General features: G+C 45.0%; 1 protein-coding gene across 8 annotated transcripts in view; it reads right to left on the minus strand.

Annotated features, from left to right (window-relative positions):
* LOC135366738 (leucine-rich repeat-containing protein 15-like) overlaps positions 1–17,275 on the minus strand; it is a 584,634-nt gene that overhangs the window by 124,676 nt on the left and 442,683 nt on the right. Inside the window, exon 1 of one of the 8 annotated variants that reach the window (XM_064599599.1) lies at positions 14,480–14,611. The exons of the other annotated variants lie outside the window; for them this stretch is intronic. The gene's annotated coding sequence lies outside the window, so the exon portion shown is untranslated. Of the gene's footprint in view, positions 1–14,479; positions 14,612–17,275 lie in introns of those variants that run through there. 8 annotated transcript variants of the gene reach the window in all.

The following is a 17,275-nucleotide window of genomic DNA, read 5'->3' on the forward strand; positions in this document are numbered from 1 at the left end:
CTTCCTTTTTGTTCTTGGTGTTGTCATTGTATATTTTCTCACGGTGCAAGTACTGGACTGGTCAGCCCTGAGCCCTGGGGGACTAACAACTCCGCATAATCTAACTATATTATTATTAGGTGGGAAAAAAGAAGCCGAAGCTCTTGGGCTGCACGTAGTGTACGTGCTTATAAGCACTGAAACGTCTATATGCCAGCACTTTACAGCTGCTTCGGCCTTATGGGGCCATCGTCAGCAGTGCGCAAGTAGGCCGCTTTTGAGTGGGTAGCGTTATAAAAACGCATATTATTATTATACGTCGTTGGAGTCATAATGTGTATACACAATTCTGATATTCAGAAAAAAAATGTTCCAATACACTGTGTTCAATACACATAATTTAGCACAGAAAAACTCATGAAGAGAAGCTTTGATTTCGCATAGACGCCGAGTAGCCCAGCGAAATGAAGTGGCGTGAACGGTAGCGCGCATGCGCTCTAGGTGGTATAGCACGCTCGGCTCCAAATCCATTAAAGCCGTTGGCGGTTGGGCGCCTCCTCATTGCAGCATATACAGCTGGGCGTAGACAAGCCCAGGTGCCCGTGCGACCACAAAAGTCATTACAACAGATGCCGACCAAGGTCACTCTATGGCAGTTTCTAGCTTTAGCCAGTGTGCAAGAGCATCTGTTTGGTTGCCGCATGCAGTGTGAATGAGTATACTACACCCAGGTCTGGATGATTGATGACAGCGACGCAGGCAGAATCGCTTATTTAGGTTTTTCGTTGCGTGCAGCGTCGAGGTGGCCGCACTTTCATTAGCCGTGTCTGCTTTTGGAATGTGCTTTTTGTTTTTAGGGAAGTTTTTAGGAAAGTTTCTAGAGTGCGGAATTTGAGCTTCCAGAAAATACGCGGAAGAACTGGACTCTGTTTTTTTAAATTACGAGTTAGCGCCGCGAAGCAACTGTGACTATGAGCGGCGAACAGACGTGGACAGATGGAGAGAGGACAGCAGGAAGGAGTGGGGGACAGGGGGGTTAGTACGCGTCCTGGGCCGACTTCAGGGGGAACTGTGCCGACGTTCGTCTGGAAAGTCTTCGGATAATCCAGGTGAAAACCTGAGACAGCACAGCCGGTGACAGGATTCGAACCCGTGTACCTCCCAGTCTCGGCGTGGAAGGCGATCATCTTTAACCACTATGCAAAACGGAGCTAGTAGGAAGAACTGGATGATGCTGATGATGATGATGAAGAAGAAACTTTTTCAAGATGTAGGTCCCACTCAGCGCGAAACCAACTACGATGAATACAGAGCAAAATTTCCTAAAAATTCCGAACTGCACAAAAAAAAAAAAAAAAGAAGAAGAAGAAGAAAAGACCACTGCTATACTCACATCCGGTTTCACGCTCACGATGACGCAAGCATGGGCTATCGGAGCTCAGTGGACGTCACAAAGGTATATGCGACTGAGCGAGCTAGTCGTTCCTAAGCACTGTTTTAAGATATCATGAAACGTAACCAGCAAGTTTTGTCTCGACTCGAGTGGGCGGCTCGATGGCTTGGCAGCCAGAACAGAAACCGGAAGTTGTTCTCAGTGACGTCATGAAAGGGAAAGCATATAGGCCCTAAAATTATGTTAGAAATGATCGGCTGAGAAGTTCATAGAAATATTTTGCAAGGTGTCTCTCAGCACCACAAGAAACCACGTGGCAGCGTTTGTTTATCTTTGCTTTCGCACATAAATCACTAGGACCAGGATGCAACATTTTTTTTTTCGCTTTGAGCTCGGACTATCGCTTTAAATTCTTTCAAGAAATTCCCTATACACACACAAAAAAAAAAAAGGAGAAGAGGAAGGAGTGCATAATATATTCCTGAACAGAATACCTGTCATACCAGCGCTAACATCCAAAACACGAAACATACTTCAAAATCTCCTAATTCGAGCTTATCTCGCGAAAACACACCTGGACTAGTCTTCAAAAGGCCTTCAACATTCCGAGCTGTTCTTCGCTGCCTCCAAAGGCCTGTACAAACACTACAACGTACGCACCGGAGCATCTCGAGTGCACAAACTCTATGTCCTAATCCCTCACCAAGTTCTTGCCCTGTTTTCTTTTTTCTTTTTTTTTCTTCTTCTTTCTTGTTCTAAGCGCTCTGATCTTCCATGCGCCCTTAAACTACCTGAGTAAACGGCACCAACGCTAAACAAACACTTCCAAAATTAACATCTGGACATGTTCAGCGCACCGCACAATGCGTCTCTCCAGCCGCCGTCAGCGCGCAGACAAAGGACCCTGCTGTGCAAACAAAACAACGACGTACAACTTCCAGTCCTGTTGCGAACCTGAAGACAGCTCCTAAAACCAACATTACCGCTTAATTCAACAGTGCCCCGAGACGAGGCGCTAGAGGACGCCTAGGATACCGTCCACTTGCGTCACCTGCCTGCATTCCGTCACGTTTGCGTAGCGGTGTCAAGGCGGACTTTCAGGGGGGCAAATGGTAAAGAAATAACGTCTGTCGTTCGTTGTATTCGGGAGCAAATCGCACGTGTCTGAACGGTAGGTCGAGAAGTTACCGGTCAAAAGGAACTCGTTACGAGTTAAGTTACCGTGTGAAAAATGCAACTAAGTTAATAACGAAGTTCTTCAGCCTGAAATGTAACTTACAGTTACGGAGTTACTTAAAAAAAAAAGAACGAGTTACTTCGAAGTTACTTCGGACACAAAATAGCACTACACAGGTGCAGCACGAGTGAGCAGTTGAGTGCGACCTTGAGTTACCTGCGGAGGAGTGCAAACCGCTTAGATCGTTTGCGTATATCTCCAACAATTCGAACGCTATGCATCTTACTCCCTGTGAGCGCACGGTGGTTAAGCTTCATTTCAATTACATCGGTTCTTACTTCCTGAATAGAATACTGCCATTGATTGAATACTACGTTTTCTGGCATAAATAGCCATGAAAGAACCGGACAGAAAGCAAGAAAATAAGTGAACGTGAGTGAAAAGCGAATTAAAGGTAACTTGGAACATAGCTTAAGCTCCTTTGGCAAAGTTACCTGAAAAAGAAACGAGTTCCTCTGAAAGTTACCACGGCGCAAAAGTACCGAGTTAAGTTACAAGTTACAAAAAAAGGAACTTAGTTACAGTAACGAGTTACCTCGAACTGTGGTCTCAGCAGCACAGGAGGTTCATTACGCAGTATTCTCCCACTTTCGTGCACAGTGTACATTGAGAATTAAAAGGCGTTATTCGAGGAGGCTGTGTTCACTCGCGTCACTCTAAGAAAAAAAAAAGGAGTAAAATTGGGAGTAATTACAGCTTCTAGTCCCCAAGACTGCAACTACACTCTCATTTTAGTCCCCTAAGCCCGACATTTACTCTCCAGGACTGCAAATAGTCACTGAACACCGCAAATTGTCTTCCGAATGCAACATTCTACGTAAATATGGCCTCTTGGCCAATTTAGTGGCATAAGGCTGCATAACTTAGCCTACCTGGCAATTTTCTACCCACACAGAGTAAGAAACAGTTAGCGCTTCCTTCTTCGCAAATTGTGCCCTAAATATGTCGAAATATTTTATATTAGTCGATATAGTCACGGTTGACGGTTTGATTCAAAGTATTTTCATGCATGCACACGAATGGTGCACCCGAGACTCTTAGAACAGAGCGTGAAATCCGGTCCCCACTCTGGGACATTCATTTACTCCCGTGCATTTACTCCCGAAAGGGACTATTTTTTGTAGCAACGGATTTAGCCCCCAAAAGGAGTAAAATTGCTCCATTATTTTCTTAGAGTGCATACGTGTAAGTGGATTCCGTGCCACCCATTCAAACAGTCCTGCCGACACTTCCCGCTAATAGTATCTCTAGCGTTTAAGAACGGAGAAGCAAAAAAAAAAACCCATCGAGGTTTCCCCGCGCTACAGTAGCCCTGAAGGTTGTCCGCGCACTGACCTCCATACATCAAGCAAAGCCCCCAGCCCACACACAAGGAGCATAATCAGGACAAGCCTTCGATCTGTGCTACACCCAGTAATCTTGCCAGCAACCCACAAAGGGACATCAGCAGAGACGAGTTGCAGGGAAATCACAAGTAGTGGGGGGGGGGGGGGGGAGGGACGGTCCTCAAAAGCGAGTCGTCGACCGCTGGTCTCGCCACTCCTGGAAGCATCAGCAGGAACAACTTGGAGTAATAAAAGAAAGAAGCGGAACCGACGGCGCGGTGGTGGGGGAAAGATGATGTTCGTTTGGGGCACCCGGACGACTCAGCGATCAATTCGACCTCGCCCCTTCGTCCACTGCCGGATGGTGGGAAGTCGATGCGCTTCTAGAGCATCTAGAAAGTTCAATGCGCTGCGAGTCTATAGTTGGTGAATGTAATATAGAGCATCGGCGTTATGGTCGTTTCGGGAAAATCTTTATTTCTTGTTGTTGTGGGAAAATTTATTTGTAGAGCTTGGGACAAAAGTTTACCGAACACGGCATTGGTGTGTTTTTTTTTTTATCCGAGCGGCCTCCAGCAATGTGTCAGGAAGAGATCGAATAAGAAACGGGTGACTTGCGATTCAATCCATCTCTCACCATGCATGTCCGCTTCTGTTTGTTGGTGGTGTCTTGCTCCAATGGAGAAATGCGACAACCGGGGATTTCGTAGACTTGTGTCCCAAGCTGTACGTAATACACAACTTGTACTCAACACAAACTAAACTGATGGCAACAGGAAACTTTAGAGGCTCGAATGACTATATACGACACGCAAAAACCACTGCCAGTATACAGGATAGAGTATGTACACTGTATTTAATACAGTATATTATTTCTTAACTGGACAGCAACGAGCACATTATGGCCGTGTTACGGGGTATTTCATCGCTAAAGCTGCGGTACTTTACCACCATCGCCTGTGATTTGGTATGAATGGCGCGAAGATGTGTAGAATGTACGCAAGGATAATGTACTGCTACCGACACGCTTGTCTAAAATCGACAGCCCGCGGTTTCTCCTGTCTGAAACCTCCAGGTGCAGCAAGATTGTTCCTTCTGACTCACAGGCTCGTACGGCATACCGTCCACCCTCAAACATAATAATGGTACTGCTCCTTCGGAAGCGGCCAATCCAATGCGAGCTGCTGTACCTTTGAATGAAGTTTTCAGGCAAGTGTGTCGCAAGCAGCACAGTTATTGCACAGTGGCAGGACAACGACAGCCAGAACAACAAATAGGCAACATAATGACGATGTTATAGGGTGTTTCATCGCGCTGCAGTACCCCATAACATTGCCTCTGAGTTGAAGGACAACGACAACATCAACGAATGCATGTTGTGAATAATGAGTGAAGAAATTTGCCAATCGATTTGTGGCTTAATTTGATGGACGAGAAGACAGTGTAGGTATGAGATATTGGATCAAAACGTTTTTTGGTATTGCTCGTCATAGCGCATGCTCACACGTGCCCTCGTGGTCTTGAGGGGCGAATATTCAATCCAATTCAATTAAATTTTTATCTTGATCTGCCCGAGGAACAACGAAATTGTTCTAAGTAGATATCCACATTAATAAAGGCTAAGAATACGGACCGGAACCCTTGGGAAACCTGCGTCCCGGGACCGAAAAAAGAACACCACGGACACCTGGTATTTTCCTGAATGTCTTCAAAATTGTTATGTATGGCTTAGTGACGAGAGAGGAGATACTGATAATCAATTTGCACACATTGTCGTTGGCCAACCATGCTTCTCAACTTCGCAGATGTCAATATATGTAGCGTTCGTGTTTGTCGTCATCAACATCGTCCGAAACCGTAACGCTGTCTATCACGTGACTTACCATAGCAGATGAAAACGTCATCACAGAGGTAGGCATCTAACTGATTCTACTGAAACCGCAACATGCCGCAGATGTCTTTAAATAATATACCGCACGACTAAGAGCTGCCGTTGTGACATCGTAATTAATGCAAGCGCTCTTCAATATATCAACAGAACGTCGATCGATCCGCCTTTCCATGAGAATAAAAGCACTAACTGAGATCGTTTGCGCATTAAAAGAATGAGATGATGACCCTGAGAAAAAAAACTATAAATGAAAAAAAAAAAGAAAAACAAAGCGGACACGATATCTCAATCGTATTTAATGCATGAAGACAGATCTCATATAAGCGGCCACTGTTTCTAATCAAAACGTAAGGCTCTACTGGCACTCTGCGAAACCAACAACAAGGAGCAGCGCAGCCTTCCCCATTATTTAGGAATCTGAACGTCGCATAAAGTCGCAATGAAGTGTTGCCGTAGTTAAAATTCAAGGCACCTCTTTCGGTGCGGGGCTACAACGTGTCCAGACTACCGCTTCCAGAGAGGATGAGTGCTGCGAAAGAGAAAATGATGGAGAGCTGCGAGAGAGGATAATATCTGCGAAATACTTTTGCGTTTGCATGCGATTCCTTGCGAAGACGTGCCTGATAGTGAGCGATAGCAGCGTCCGGGATTTCTGGAATGCCGGTAGTCAGCGTCATTGAATAGACGGCTACTCAGTTATACGTATATAAGCTACAAGATTCAACTCGAAAGAAACTGGAGGAGAAGGTGAGTGAGTGAAAAAGAAAGAGGAGGAGAAGGTGTTCTGTGACAGGAGCATCTGAGCGTGTCCTGAGTACTATCTCACTCTGCTAGTTACTCTGTGTGCTAGTATACTCAGTTAGGTAATCGGCTGGGCTACCAATCTAGCATTTTGGCTGCGGTATCCAATGATACCTCTCCCCCTTCACAAGGGATTAGGCGAACATGAACTACTATTCAAGCGTCCTAGAGGCATCTGTGTGTGACGTCACTAATACAAAAGACGTACTATTAGGCGGGCAAATGAATAGACCTCACCCTGTTTGTAAACAAATGGCGTCATAGTGTTCCACAGCGCCACCAATTTCGTAGGGTTGAACTACGCTCGAAGCTATAGGGGCGAACCAGAGTTGTACATAACGCGTTACTAGTAATCAATTACTTTTTTCAGTAATTTTTAACGTAATCAATTAATTTTGTGAGCAAGTAATTTTCCGAGTAATCTGATTACAATTTTCGGTAATCAATTACTGAGTAATCGATTACTTTTTTAACCTTCTGTCAACAATGGCAACCCTTTTCAGCATGCCAATCTGTTCTTCTGTTCCACCACGAGTTCGACTGAAGCAATGACGCAGAGGTCACTGTGACGGCCGTCTCAAGTCCACACGTGTTCCATGCACACCACAGTAATATGATAATCCCTTACAACCGCGACTTACAACCTACTTAGCCCTTACAACCCCTTAACCCTTACAACCTACTGGAGCAACAGTAAAATAGGTGACTGTATCGATAAATTGTACGGGCTGAACACAACAATAGTAACAAAACGAAGCGGATGTTTCGACGCCCATACGGGCTAGAGCCACTAAATAAGACTCTAATGCGGGCGTCCGTGTTGTGTACATATAGATGTAAATGTGTATATAAATCTGAAATATATGCGTGTATGTGTTTTGTATCGTGTTTTCAAATGTATTTGGGAATTTCATGTATCATATATGTTAGTGTCTCATATTAGAATTTGCAACAAGAGCTGCATGGTTGCATTCGCTGCAGGCTTGTTGGCTTTAGTATGGCCCACAATATAAAAGTAATGGAGAAAGTAACGCGTTACATTTTTAATCAGTAACGTATTACATTTTTGATGAAATAATTTGTAACGGTAAAGAATTACTTTTCGCTCAGTAGTAACAGTAATTGTAATCAATTACTTTTTTCGAGTAGCGTGTACAACTCTGGGGCGAACAAGGTCGCGCCCGAAAGCCAGGATCTTGAGGGGATTACGATGGTCCCTGAAGGGACGCGACCTTCGGCCCTACTTTTCGTTCAATAGGAGTCAGCGAACAAGTGCCCATTCGTGGAACCTAGTGGAACCCAGCCCTCCCCTTCCGATTTGTTTCGGTTTCAGTCTGTCTACCAACGCCATGATGACGTTTCTCGGGTAGAGGACTATTGTCTGCCCATTGTAACACTGCACAGACTGTGATCTTGAAAATAGCGGGGAATTGGTCACTGCATACGCGAGAGACATCAAGGAACGTGCACTTACGTTATGGTGATTATCTAATATGTTAAGGATAAACGAAACCGGCAATTTGGAGGCGCCGCACAAATTGCCGCGTTACGGCGCTTTACGCTGAGGACGTTAAATTGGGTGTGTCGCGTGCTAAATTTCCTGTGTACGTTAAAGGACCAATTAAAAGGTGCGCTTGCGATAAGACGATACAATGGCAGCGCCCAGAAGAGGATGACGTCATGCTTTACTTGAGGAGACTTTCCCATCCTTTGGACTAAATCGCGTCGCGTTATTTAGACAAGATGGGGTGGTTCACACCGTAATAGGTGAAACCAAATAGCAACGGAATGGCAAGAATTCCGCGAGGAATGTTACATACTGTGTGCAGCGTCCTCCGGCTCCGGCGCACGTTACGGAACGCTCACGAGGACAATGCAAACCTAACCTAACCCAACCCAACCTAACCTCACCCTGGGGCGTTGCTCATGATCCTATAGTTGTCTCGTCTATTATCATCATCTCTTGGATGTGTTGGATAGTTTCCGGTTGTTGACCGTGTCTGCAAATAGCCTTGTCGAGCAAACCACTCATGTATACTGCATAATTATTAATGATAATCATCATTATAGTGAATGCTGATCATGCGCACAAGGATCAGCCCTAGGCTGTTCGCAGCCTAAAGAGCTGCGACAGCTGCTGTAATTACATTTCTTGTGGACATTGGAGCGGCTTTAACTTTTTAGACGTACCGATTTTTATTTACAAGTGTTTTGTAGGAACCACCATCTGCATATTTCACTTTCCTAACTCCAACTCCAACTACGGTTTCCATGTTACGGGCAAGTCCTTCCAACCACAGGCGTCTTCCATTTGCAAAACGGATTCCGTCACTTTCTTTTCACATGCTTGCTCCACGCGACCATGAACACAGAGGTCCAGGCGCACGTAACCCATTGCCCTTGTATCTGCTTCGAAATCAAGCGCGGGTCTCTAATGAATAAACTTGAAGACACATTCAGCCTTCACAACTCCACCGCACACTCATGAAACGCAGAATGATGTCCTCGTTCGTGGCATGAATTAACCGCGGAACGCCCGTGATTCCGCAGCCAGCATCCACGCGGTTAACGAGGCGAAGAGAGCTTCGGGAAACTGCATTGGATCGAAGCGCTGTCCCTCGACGCCCGTGGGATATAAGCCTCGTATGAAAGGGAGCAATACAAACGCGGTATAGCCTATTATCGCTTTGCCTCTGAAGTGCACAGTGACGACATAAATGTAAACGTATATTCTTTTGCGGCATCGTACAAGGTAACCTTATGTAAGAACAACGTAACTATAAAAGTTTGCCTCCCACAAAGAAGAAAAGTGTTCCTCCGGATCAAACAGAGCAGGAGACAACACAAAGAAAGGTACGACCAACACAACCGCTTTAATAGCAACCTGTTCGAACACAAGCTCCCTATCATTAACACGATGTGCTTATTAAACAAAATCAATTACTCACCTGTTTCTACGACATAGCCAATTCCAAGTATCTGATCTCTTCCCGTGTGAGAGGTCACCTGGGTTTTCATGTTGCTAGGTCTGGATGCACACCTTATGACGAATTCGGGTGGTCATTTCATGGCAACACGGCCTAGCGTTCGGAAATTGCAAGGTCGGCACCCGAGCTGGATCACGTGACCGTTGCCACCCGACCATGAGTGCCAGGAATCTAGCGGTTTTAGTCGCTTGGATCACGCTAGGGGCATCGCGGTCGCCAGTGTTCGGGTTCCGTCGTCTGCTAAACCACGTGAACCTAGACGTGCGGGCCAATGAGGGCACTCGCCACCGTTGCAGTGCGGATGTGACGCCATCGGATATAGTTGGGGAACCCGCTGCTCGGTCGTTTCGAGACCGGGCGAAAAAAGTGCTAACTGGCAAATTCCGGGCGCTCGGAAAGCACCACGTGAACATGCGAGGTCGCTTCGCTTTGACCAAGCGAACATGGCTACTCGTGATCTATCAAAAAATAAAATAAAATAAAAATAAGGTTGCCACGAAATGGCCACTCGAATTCGCCATTAATTTGATAGGGTAGGTATTCGAGGGAGTGATAAAAAAGAAAGGAGTAAAAGAGAAATTTTCGAGGCCTATATCTGATTGGAAAGACGGGTACTGAGAAGTGTGTCATGTCTGCCTTGATAACTCTCACACAGGAAGAGATAAAATGCTTGGAATTGACTATGTCGTAAAAAGAGTGAGTCATTGCTTTTGTTTGATAAGCATATCGTGTTAAAGATAGGGGGCTTGTGTTCGAACAGGTTGCGAATGTGTGACGAAGCAGAGTGAGAGGGGTATTTCAGCAGACTTAGTTCCTCTTATTGAGCTATAGTTGGAAGTAAGCGATTATGTTGTTTGTATCTTTCTTTGTGACTGCCTTTTTGGAATGGGGTAGGGTCCTGCACTCAACGCAGGGAAACATCCCACATCATCATTATCCATTCATCTATGTTGTTGTTGTTGTTGTTGTGATTGCCCCCTGCGCTAGCTGTTTCATCCAGTGGATCTATGCACAAACCACACCAACCCACTGTCTTAGTTAAACGTGTTCCTGTCACAAAACGAGACCGAAGTTGTCAATGATCTGAATTCTAATAGGAGCCTTGACGGGGCGCTACGCAGCAAACATTTACACCTTCCGGGTGTAATTATCTTGTCCCATATGGCAGACAGCTTTGTGAATCAAGCTTCAGCGCATACAGCACTGTGTTTTGTAAAAGACCCTTCTAAATGGTGTATGGTAAAAGCACAATTTCAAAGGACATTCTAAACAGGACAGAAAACACCGGTTCAAGTGGGTGTATTTTTAACTCCTCTCTAGATGCTGTACTGTTCAAAAGCACATTTTTAAAGGGCATGATCTACACAGCGAGGTCTATTCAATTTAAAAACACCGTTTCAGACGAGTGTTTTGCAAACACGTTTTTCAACGCCGTTATTACACCTTTCAGTTGAGCCTGCAATATAAACAGGTGCTTATTCACAACAGCCCCGTTTTAACTGACGAAAGGTATAAAAGCTTTACTGCGTAATGTGGAGCGACAAAACGAACGATAATCAGGACGAAAAGGGAAGAAATTGTCAGGATACGTGCTTGCACAGTCCGTATCGGTGGAGACTGAAACACAGATAAAGTGGTTCTACAGGGCAGCTAGCGATACCTTATCAGGCGAGTGGTAAACACAAAGTCCGAGTTGTTATGCTTGCGTTACGTTCCCGTGAACACAGGGGCGCATCCAGACCCTCGGTTTGGGGGGAGGGGGGTTTCTTTGTCGGAGCGCGTAGTGGGGATGGTAGAGAGGGAAATCCAATGGGGGGCGATCGCCCCAACAAACCCGCTTGGATCCGCCACTGCCTGGACACGGCATACGTTCCCCACTGTTACGCCCCTCCGACCTTCCGTCTCTCTTCCTCACCGCGGCTGGGAAGCGAGTTCGGTTCCAATGCCGGCACCGACTGCATTGTCTGGGCGTTTTGCTTGGGAAACATCGGAACATATTCTTGCGAAGTCGGCCCAGCACGCTCGATCACCACAGAGCAGCGAGCTGCCGTGTGGCAGGCAAGTCACTCGATGAACAATCATAAGAGAGAGAGAGAAAAAAAAGATTATTACTGGCTCACTCTCTCGTGCTTTCGAGAGAGGGAGGGGTGCGTCTGGGAGTAGCAGAATTTGTCAAGTAACGCGTTAATTTCTCAATTCCTTTTTCGCTTCTGACAACTCAATGCAATGCAATTCAGTTCAACGCAACCATTGTGACGTTGCATTTTGGTTAATTGATGTTACTATTGATATTGAATATTGAATTGATACTGATATTAGGAGCGGTACAGCTCCCATCAGAGTTAATTTGAACGCCGTTCCGGCCGGCTTCCATAACTGCACAAACGTGAAACAACGGAACAATTGCGGAACTATATGCTTGCAGAATATTCTGCAATCCTAGCAGGTGACACAGATCCTACAAATGGCGAAGGAGGAGACAATGTCAGTATTGTACTATGATGACAAAAGACACAATGCTCCCATGTGACAAGCGAGATAACAATGACACCTATACGCTTACAACGATGCTATATGGGTGGCCCTGAACCTTCGAGACAAATTCATCGACACTTTTAGCTGACACGACATTGTCTGGTAGGCTAATTTTCGAAAACGACGAACAGAACATGGTTAAAATCTGGGCTGGTTATTCATTATTAAAAGCGATAAAACCCTCCGCCCCTCTTTTAAGGCGAGCACTGGGGTTTTTATCGCTTTTAATAACGAGCAGAGACTCAGATTTTCGACAGAGCAAGTTGCATGCAAAGGTGTTAAGCACATCGTAACCACTGCTCCAAATAGTTAGCAAGAACCGCGTCAGTATAATCGTACTGACGTCCAACTAAATATATTTCGCATTCTGATCATTTTTATCCCAACATACATGTTACCCATTTTGTCTTTTTGTTTTCTTCCGTCAACGTAAAAAGACATCCACTAGCTCGTCACAAAATCCTCTAAATGAATACAACCATTTCACCCTTGGTCTCTTTTCAGGAACAATAAAGGGAGACGTACACAAAGACATTTGATCTAAGCGGTGCAACGGGCAATGTTATGCAATAGATGCCCCCTTTCATTGTGACCAAATGGTATAAAGGGGGCGCTTATTCGGATTTCGCCCACAGCTGTTACCGGGCCATTACGTTATATAAGAGCGTTACGTAATACAACAACAAATAAATGAAACGATGTTGTGGATGAAAGGTGCCCTGGTATGAAGGGAGTTCCGAGAAAGTCGGATGCAGATGGTTCCTGTCACCAATGTTTCAGGTAAGTGGGATAGTCTAATTCTCCTAATTGGCTAGCTACAAGAATGCACTTATAGCACGTACCTATTTGCATACTTGGACTGGGGAAGTGAAATAACATCGTTTTGTTTCTAAAGGATGGGCTGCCGTGTGGCATACAAGTCCGAGATTTTTCAGCAGTGTCGGAGGCTGTCACGGGCCCATGGATATGGTCGTGCGTTCGGTCAAGTTTTGTATACATCTTGTGAACATATGTATATGTTCATTTGTATGAACATATGCATATTGTGAACATTTCGCAGACAAGCGAAATAAATATTCTATTCAAACAGAAATTTTAGTTCAAATGAATATACTAAAGTAGACGCGTTCAAAAAAAGAAAAAAAAAACAGTGGTGTCCTTGTGATGAAGTGGCATAAATGCACGTTAGCTGGCATGTAACCACCACACTATAAAAAGCCTTCGCGATAGAATGATAGAATGTGAAGTAGTACCCGCACATTATGCAGTAAACACACCGCCGCGTAAAGAAGAGTAATTGTATTTCTTTCTCTTAAATATGAGATTAGAGAGGAAAATAAACACATGCAGCTGTTAGTCCCAACTTTTTTGGGCGCTATATAGCTGGAAGGTTTATCCATAGTTTTGCGGGAATAATTTACAGGGTAATGTATCGCACCTCTCAAATGACGACTAATGAATGATACAGGAATACCTAATATGTAAAAACTCAACGTGCCCGTCAGAAGGATAATTACCTAATCCGTACAAAAGAACACACGTAGGCAAGTCCATTTTAATGAAAATGTTCGCAATATTACTGAAGCTACGATGGGCGTGCAGCTACATGGCTGCGCTTCAATTATACCAGGTGACTGGCAAAGGGCGTTAGAGGGTTACCATACGTTACATACCGTAATTTCACGTGTATCAGCCGCACCGCAGATAAGCCGCAGGACGCGTTTTTAGGAACGTTTCAAAAATTTTCTGGCAGATAAGCCGCACTTGCAGATAAACCGCGGGCAATACGAGACGACTCATTTGTGAGACAAAGGAGACCATAGAGAAGGCCATAAACCTTGTGGTCCATACTACAGGGTCGGCATAGTGTACAGCAAAGGAGGTCAGCTCTAGAGTTCTACCAAGATCGGATTGTGCCCTTGTTGGGAGTTTTTCATGGATTGATGGGTCAGTGGTCTTCCAGAAGACGTGAATCACTGTTACCACTTTCGTTAAAGCTACTTGGGGGAATGCACCAGGAAGATCAGTCTACTCGAATGTGGACCCGTCCCTGTTACGCACTGTTCGTGCATCGGCAGGGCAGTGCTGTTCCAGAGACACTGTCGGCCCTTTCGTTAAAACCGGCGTATGGGGAAAATACCAGGAAAAAATAGTCATCAGATAAGCCGCACCGGTGGATAAGCCGCAGAGCGCCCATGAGAAAAAAAAATCACGCATAAGCCGCGGCTAATACGCGTGAAATTACGGTACTACCTAAAAACGAAACACGGAAGACTCTCTTCATACGCAATCGCGAAGCAAAACAACACGTGATCAAATGAGTCACCATACCTCTCCCGAGTTGGCTACGGCTTCAGTCTATCAGGGACCGCTACTCACTAAAGCACATTTCCCAGCTGTTAAACACAGCAGCAAACAAACTGCGCACTGTTACGCGTTGTATACGCATAGGCGAATCCAAAGTTCGACAGAGCAACTTACGTCAAGCTCATCCACTGCAGCGACAACTTGCGGTGGTTATCGGCACACGGCAACAGACACGGCCAGCGCACTTGAACCTTTCTCCTGGATGCCTAACGAGATGTCGGTAGCGGGTCAACGCCCTGAGTGTTCAAATACAGGTGCGCGTTTTCCGAAACACTCGGTACTGGTGATGAAAGCAAAAAGAATGCTGCTTCGACAATTGAAAACAGTTCCCTTTTCATAGCCTGTCTTCGCATGTGTGTCCTCTTCTGAGAGTTCGTCGTCAACATATAGAAGAGCGTCTAAAAGCAATATGTACAAAACAAAAAATATAATCTACCGGCACCGTGCGCAAATGCCATCGCATCTTTGCCTTCGACGCAACGTTTGTGAATGGTGGTCTCTCCGCACCTAAACTCGATTTTTCCTAAAAATTTTCACCACCTCAAGTGTTTCCCTATTTTTTTTTGTTTTCGCTACAGCTACGTAGCGACGGCAAAGAGCTATCATGGTCACCTCACCTCAATCTCATTCATTTCTCTTGCGAATTTTCCTCAAACGTCCATGAGGTGAGGACGAGGACGTGCTTATCCCTGTCTGCCCCTGTGAATAATGCTCACCATCTGCCGGCAATGCATAATACATTTAGACAACTGTATACGCGAAAGACGCCCAAAGACAGGTGTGGTGATGTTTAATAATAAAAATCGCGGAAAAAATGCTAAGAACAATAAGTACGACACAGAACGGACAGGACAGGAAACTCCTTAGAACCTGTGGAAAAGTATACATTGGGCAGACAGCCAGATGCGTCAGCACAAGACTGCGTGAGCGCAAGAATGCAAAAAATGTAGAAAGCAGTTCTTTAGTAGAACATTTAAGAACATGTAACAATTGTGGAGCCGTGTTCCAGGAAACTCACGTTTTAAGGAAATGTAGGGGCAGGGCGCGTTATGTTGTTTGAGGAAGCGAGGCAGATCGGGTTGTTTGAAGATAATTGTAGTTAGTTCGTGTTCAGTCTTTTACTCTGATAAGATACATGAATTCCTTGATAAAACGGGCCAGAAACGTGTTTTTGGAGTAGAGCGACGTGGCGCTAGGGTTGCCACCAGGCCGGTATTATACCGGCACGGTCGGTTATTTGCTCGCTCTGCCGGTTGCCGGTATTTGTGACTCAAGACCTTTCATATGGGCTTTTGCGGGGTTTTCCCTTCAACATTCCACTACAGTTTGAATAAATCTGGAGCATAGACCCAACTCCGCAATCACCAGTTCTTTCCTTAGTTATTCATTATTATTACACACAGGAACATATGTTTCCTCGTATTATCTTGAGCTCTCTGTCTATCTCGCTGTTTTCTGTGTGTGGTCTTCCACCCCTCACCCACTTCCCTTTCCCGCGAGCATTTCCTCCTTTCCCTCTATTCCACCTCCTCTCCGTCAGCCGGTATTTTTCACTACGAAAGGTGGCAACCCTACGTGGCGCTGGTGTATTGTGTAAGGTGTGTAGGGTGCCGGATCATGAAACATTTGTTGAAAGTGCAGTGCGTCCGTCCTGTGTCGTCTTTATTGTTTTTAGCACTGTTTTAGCGATTTTATTATGTGTGGCCAACAGACCCAAATTGGTACATTATTCAATGATGTTTAATAACTTCGGAACACATACTGCCAGCGACTCAGTTGACACAATCAACACCTGTTGTTCAGGCTGATTAACTGCCGTAGTCGAGCTGCCAACACTCAAATGTTACATGAAAAACACGAGTTCAAATTGCTGTTGCATACGAGGTTACCGGGAAACAGAACGGCGAAACTGCGTAGAATAAGAACACTGCGCTAAACACACTCAAGTGTGTGGGCCGGCTCAGCATGCTCCTATACAAGAGTGAGATATTGATCAGATATATAATGCGACGATTTTTACTAGCGGGAGTAACAGCATCATCTCGCGCGATAAAAGGAAACCAACAGTGTCCCGTTTTTATAGCCCGTATATAGCGTGTTATCTTCTTGGTGGTGACACGTTGCTTAATATCGCTGGGGGAACTTCCATGTTCCATTCTCGCCCTCCCTCCTTCTCTCCCTCCGTCTTCTTCTACTTTCTCTTGGTAATACACGGCGGCAGGTTCGTGATATATATAGGACACCGGCTCTTTCTGTTTGCTCAAACATAGGTTTACTATTGCTATCCTCCATGCCTAGTTGTTTAAGTTGTTTTCGTTTTCTTATTTTTTTAAGGAATAGTAAGTCGGCCTACGCCTGACTAACGTTTTCTTCCCTTTCTTTTTTCAATAAACATATCACCCCCCCACACACACACACACACACCCTCGAGATGTAACGTGAGCTTCATCTCCTTCTTAACAATCGCCTCCAAATAACTTATCAAACGATGTCTGCTCCTTGAAAATCAATCTCAGGTCACCGAAAAATTCTTTAACCCATTATTGCTGTAACCCACTCCCTCATGTAATGTCCCTCAAGGGACCTTTGGACGTATATTGAAATAAACAAATAAATTCCATCCGCTGAGACCGTGTATTTTAAAATATTGCACCATAAAGCTTCGTAAGATATAACTATATAGTAAAAGTCGTAATAGGTGCCAGCCTACTGTTACAGAAGTTTTCGACATTCACATCACGTGATACAACTGTTTTTGCA

Source organism: Ornithodoros turicata, chromosome 8 (genome assembly GCF_037126465.1).
Source record: "Ornithodoros turicata isolate Travis chromosome 8, ASM3712646v1, whole genome shotgun sequence".
Classification (NCBI taxonomy): domain Eukaryota; kingdom Metazoa; phylum Arthropoda; class Arachnida; order Ixodida; family Argasidae; genus Ornithodoros; species Ornithodoros turicata.